The following is a 6,394-nucleotide window of genomic DNA, read 5'->3' as shown; positions in this document are numbered from 1 at the left end:
TGGAATTGTGTAAATGTTTATATATGTCAAGAAGAAGCTGTAGAGATCAGACTGCTTCATAGGTCAAGTTTAGGAAGCACTGTGGCTTAACAAACAGAATCAAAAACTTTTAAGATCAAAGGAGGGTATACATTTTTATGGTAATTTTATTTAATACTCTGTAGTCAATGCATAGTCTTAGACAATACTATTTTCTTTCTCGAAGAAGCCAGCTCCAGCAGGCGAAGTTGGTTTGTAGAAGAAGTTCTCTCTAATATTTCAGTTGTGAGTACAAAAAGGGTGATGGATAATTCAATGCAAGATAGAGGCATGAGATAAGTTAAAAAATAATGAATTAATTTTGGATATGAAGAAAACATCCAGAGTAACCGATGATCAGATACAGAGAAAACATAGTTTACAACTAATTAATGAGTCTCATGCTGTCTCAAACAGCTGTAGTAATTAAACATTTTCAGAGACACTGGCAGTCTGCAGTTCTTCAAACAGTATAAAAACAGTTTTGATAGTAGACAATAGAACTCACAGATGCATTCTTGGGATTGTTCCTGATCACATGAAGGCAGCAAAAGTCCAAATGCAACAGAGATGAGCCCAGATCCCTTCAGTGCAATATCAGCAGGCAGAGTGATGTAGAGAAATTTCTTTCCTAGTCAGCAGATAATTGTTTCATATAAGCAGTTCTATGTTCAAGCTACTGTACTCACAGAAGAATTTAAAGTAAGCTTGATGACTAAAAGCTTGGAGTAGAGGTGCTGCCAAAGTACAGAGTTGAAGCAGAAACCGGTAACTGAAGAATCTCAGAGAGCAGGCTGTTCAGGTGTCCAGAGTAACAAAGAATGCATAGAACAGGAGGTGGTTTTAAACTCGAAAAGGTTCAATCAGGCCAGGAGAGAAACACATCTTAAATTAATGAGACAGGTGTGCACTGACTCCTGCTCGCCACAGCTGAAGAGGTAATGAAAACATACACAGTCAGTGATTTATGCTCACCAGAGTTATAAAGGCAGTCAGAATATCATAACAAATGAAATAAACTCAACCTCCAGGAGGATTAGTGCTAGGGATCATATTAAGATTACAATCAGGAGGATAGTGTGATAGCAAGGTTATAGCCTTGTACTTATAGAACATATCTGTCCTATAGATTGTAAGCTTGCGAGCAGGGTTCTCTTACCTCTCTGTCTGTATGTATTACCCAGTATTGTTTTATTAATGTTTGTTCCCAATTGTAAATTGCTATGGAATTTGCGGGCGCTATATAAATAAATGTTGATGATGATGATGATGATATCTGCAAATTGTGAATATTCTCAAGAAAGAGAGAAATGCAGATCTGAGACTGCCATAGGAATGGACTGAGCAGGTCTGATTTTATCCAGGCAAGTATAAAGACATGGAGATCCCAAGAAATGACTTGATTGACCTTCCAGTAGATGACTATGAAGATTTGGACCTACAGTAGCTGTAGAATATAAGGAAATTCGGTGCAGAATTTCTGAATTGACCAGAACAGTTTTAAATGAATGGAGGTCCCTGGAATCACAGTTTCATCAATCGCTGTAATGTAGAGTAATGTAGAGTTTTCAAGAGGAAACACAGTAATTTAATATTTCGGAACCTCCAGGAATGATTCAGAAATGACTGAAACATTAGAGTGCAAGATCAGTATGGGAACAGCCATTGTTGCAGTTGGAGAGCTGTTAACAATGTCTAGGATGTCCTCTCTGGAACACATTAGGCTTTGCACTTCCTGGCTCAAGGGAACATTGGCTAACATAATAGCTCTTGATGCCACAGTGCATACACAGACCCAACGACATCCTGTGGGTTACTCTTTGGATGGATCTACCACCTACATGTGTTCTTTGACATAAGAAAGTAGTGGTTTCTTGAAATTTGGAGCAATCTAGGTACATTTTCTTTCCTGAGAATGTCTCTGCTTTCTAAAGTAGATATCAATTTTGATACAAAGAGTAATCATCTAATCAAAAGATGCTTGAACATTGTGGCCTGCCAGAAAATCTCCAGCAGAAAGTGTCTCAGAAATCAGCTTTCAAAATAGAACAGTATATTGACCTATGGTCATAGTACCGACACAGGAAACAAAAGAATCCCAATTGGGCTCATTAAAAACTTTGTGAATTGTTTCATTTGAGTTTTAAACCAGACTAAAAATGTCATTCAACAATGGAACAATGTTGTTCCAATCCTGCAGTGTGTATGCACTAAGGACCGGCCGTTTACATAGATCTCTATGGAGTGTGCAGAGTTATAATCATTTCAGCCGATGGTTATGACAGATGGAGAGCACAGATCTGAAGGTAAATCGTGTAAAACATGTTCAGTGTGTACACATGAATCAGCTGCTGATCGATACTTTTTTTTTTTAATCATTGGTAAAATCGTTAACTATATCGCATCGGGAGAAATTTTGTATAATGTGTACCCAGTCTTATTCTCCCATAGTTGATTAAACAGTGGTTCAATTCAAGACACTATCAATTTTCGCTTTTTTTTTTTTTTAGACGTAACCCAGCAACTCTGTAGGGCACAGTCAGACAAGGGTTATTATTTGGTTTACACAGCAGCTCCTGTCAAGTCAATTTAATAGCGAAAGATGAGAGTGCCATAGTTTGCCACTTCCCTAAAACACTCACACTGTCATTCAGAAGAGTGTTGCAGCTTGATACTACCAACATTAATACGTGCCCCCCTGCCACTTGGACTTTCTAAAAGAAGTTGCTTTGGCAGCAGCAGGTGGCCAAGTGCATAATAATTAAAGGAAAATGTGTTTTTGGTGTTCTACAAGTCTGCATGCATGCACATGTAAGCCTGAAATGAACCCAAGTGGGTAAACAGACTGAAGAAACTGGATAATAATGTTTTCCTTTGCCTGCCGCTTCTCCATTCGCTCAGAGAGGTCTTGTATAGTCACAGTAGAAAACAGAATATTAGCGGAGTGCATTACCTGAGCAATCTTTTACAGACTCTGGGAGATGTCACAGAATGTGGGATTTTAGAGCTAGCACTGACTCAAGTGAGAGGCAGAGTCTTACTGATATCTGGTCTTCATGAGGGGACATGGACTTCACACTGGGACATGACAGGGCATGGACTCCAGTTGTACTATGCTAGGCAGCTGCTGTCACATGAAGGACCAGAAATAAAGGGACAAGGCAAAACCATAGTTGGGGCAGCACCAGGGGAGGGCTGGCAAGTTGTAGCCCGGGGGGCAAGACTCGACTCAGCAGCCTATTAGGAACATTTTAAAGGAAAAAATGCAGGTGGCCCAGTGACCCAGCCCAAGGTAGCTCACTATGGGACCGGCCTGGGGGGCAGATGCCGAGTGCCTGGAACCCCCCTCCAAGCCTGGGGCACTGTATAATTTAGTTGGCTGGAGCCTGCCCCTGCATCACACGGCTCTGCTCGAAAAGAGAGAGCTGCGTGCACCTAACAGTAGTGCACACAGCATTGCCCATGTATATTATGGGGATAGAAAGAGTTGGAGAGCAGCCAAGCACTGTCTAAAATTATAGCCACGCCCCCATGCATGCTGGCCACGCCCACTGGCGGCGTGGTGTGGAAACCCCCCCTCTGCAAATCCTGCGTTTGCCCCTGCTGCCCCCCAACCCAGCCTGCGACTGGAAGCACAGGTTTAATGTCAGGAAATAAGACAAAGGTCACTAGCATACAATATCCAAAATGACCTGTTGCTCAGGCACAGTGATGTGCAAAAAGTGACATTTTAAACCTGGACGCTGCTTACATCATGAGTTGCAAACTGGACCAAAGATAGAAGACAGGTGCTCACTTAAGAACATGAGAGTGCGTCCAGCACTGGTGAGAGAATGACGATTTGGGGCACTCTGCTGTGCATGGCACCTGACATTAATCTCTGGTCCTTCAAAGTCCATGTAAGTGTTCTTCAAGCCACTTGTTTCTAATTGATTGGTATAACTGATTGGGAAAACAGCTTTCCTCCCATGGCCATGACATCTGCTAGATGATCAGTATAATAAGTTATAATGGTCAGATGAAACATTATTTCTAAAAATTGTCTCAGCTTTCAAAATCAATTGAGATGTTTGTCTTTGCCTAATTTTCCCCCTTTCCTCTACATTAGAATGAAGAGAAATGGCAAAACTTGGATGTATCCAGATGTCTAAACATTTATGTATAGTCTGCTCAAGCAGTCAGAGAAAATAGACCCTCCGATCAATCGATCAAGTTTAATGCATAAAATAAAATGATAAAAATTGCACACACCGAAGCAGAGCCATAAATCCGTATGAATGGCGGTGTAGCTGTCCTGACAATCTACATGTGGATTTGTTGAATTTATCTATTGAGACTTATAAGTTCTTTCTTATGTTATTGAGATTGTTGGAGCGACAATTTCTTTGGTCCTATTATTAAGGTTCATATACCCAGGGTCATAAGGAGGGTGGTGCGAACAGTTCATCCACCAACGGCGCAAGGCCGAAAGGGCGCCATGTCCTGTCGTTTTCCGCAGGCTCATCATACCGCAGTATACAAACAGTGTCACAGGGCAGAACGTACCTAGCTCCTAGACAGAGAGCCGCGACCATGGAAAGAGGGGCCCAGCACCCTGGTCCCTGCAGCATCACTGATGTGCACTGATGTAGTAAGTGAGAGGAGCTAAGAGGCACCAGCAAGATGAAGAGGCAGATGAAAGAATCAGAGAGAAGAGAAGCCGAGAGGTATGTAAACTACTGGGGGTTGGGATCTGGAGAGAAATTGGGGTTTGGGGGGGGGGGGGGGAGTCTAGACAGAAACAGGGGTGGGAGGGTATGGAGAGAATGGGAAGAGGAGTTGAAGAGATAAAGGGGCTATTCTGGGAATTGGAAAAGATTTTTTTCTTTGTGGTAAATAAATATGTGCTGCATAATATGCTAGAAAATATAATAAAAGATAATAAAGCAATAATAGTCTCTATTAAATGTGTGTGGGGGAGAATTTAGATGCCAGTAACTTGATATTGAGGCTATGCCTTTATATCATACTTGCCTACTTTTGCAGACAGCTTTCCTGGGAGGGGGTCCGTCGAGGGGGGCGTGGTCACGCGCGGGGCACCGTTATGACGCGTTTAGCCCCGCCCCCGCCATCTTCAACAACGCCGAAATCTGAATCCAGGATTTTTGCCTGCTCTCTTGGGAGTCCGGGAGAACTCCTAAAAATTCAGGGAGAGTAGGCAACTATGCTTTATATTAAATGACAATGCTATTAATTGAATGTCCGGCAGGTGGGGAACAAACAGGTATATAAAATGGAAATGCTATTAATTTAATTTTGGGGCTGGTGGGAGGGTAAATTATTAAACATGGGTGCTGCCACCTTAATGTTGGGGCTGGTTGGTGGTAAACAGGCATATTTGCAAATGTGAATGCTATTAATTTAATTTAAGGCTGGTTGGTGGAAGGAGGCCTATTTGTTAAACAAAAAACACTATTAATTTAATTTGAGGTTGGTTCTGGGTATGGTGTCCTAGAGTGTTCATTCACTGCTCAGCTTTCCATGAGGTGAATAGTTTTGCAAACAGCAACTGAGCTTAAGACATAAGCAGCAGTGCCAAATAGTGAAAGCTGCAACGCCAGGTAGGAGAGCAGCACAGGGTTGAAAGCTACGTGGCATTTAAACCACCAGATAGGTGAAATTGTTACTAATTAGGGGTCTGAGTCATTAAGAAAACTTAAGTCCTGTTACGTGCCGTATTTTGTGGTAAATTGCTCTGAAACGGATTACACGCCAGTAAACACAAATCCATGCAATTCATCTTCGAACACAAATGACACTTCCGACAGCCTACATTATGAAGGGCAAAACGGCGGAGGAAAAGGACGTATGCTCACAGGCACATAGGCAGGGGCGGGCGGCTATTAGGGCCGGGGGATAGGCCGGCCGGCCGCCCCCCGGATGCAAAAAACATAGTTTTCCCCCCGCTGCCGCATCTGATGACATCAGATGCGACCGTGTCAGCGCACAGGCGGGTGCATCACATGACAGGGGAAGCGGCCGCGTCATCAATGACGCGGCCGCATCCCCTGTCATATGATGCGGCCGCCTTTGTGCCCCCCGGCCATCCCTCTTCCAGCCCGCACCTGCACATAGGCAATGTACAGTAAGCGTGCAGCACAGTGGCCTAGTGGTTAACACTTCTGCCTCACAGCACTGGGGTCATGAGTTCAATTGCCGACCATGGCCTTATCTGTGTGGAGTTTGTATGTTCTCCCTGTGTTTGCGTGGGTTTCCTCGGGGTGCTCCGGTTTCCTCCCACACTCCAAAAACATACTAGTAGGTTAATTGGCTGCTATCAAAATTGACCCTAGTCTCTCCCTCTCTGTCTGTGAGTGTGTGTATATTAGGGAATTTA

Source organism: Mixophyes fleayi, chromosome 6 (genome assembly GCF_038048845.1).
Source record: "Mixophyes fleayi isolate aMixFle1 chromosome 6, aMixFle1.hap1, whole genome shotgun sequence".
Lineage (NCBI taxonomy): Eukaryota > Metazoa > Chordata > Amphibia > Anura > Limnodynastidae > Mixophyes > Mixophyes fleayi.
This window is presented reverse-complemented; position numbering follows the sequence as displayed.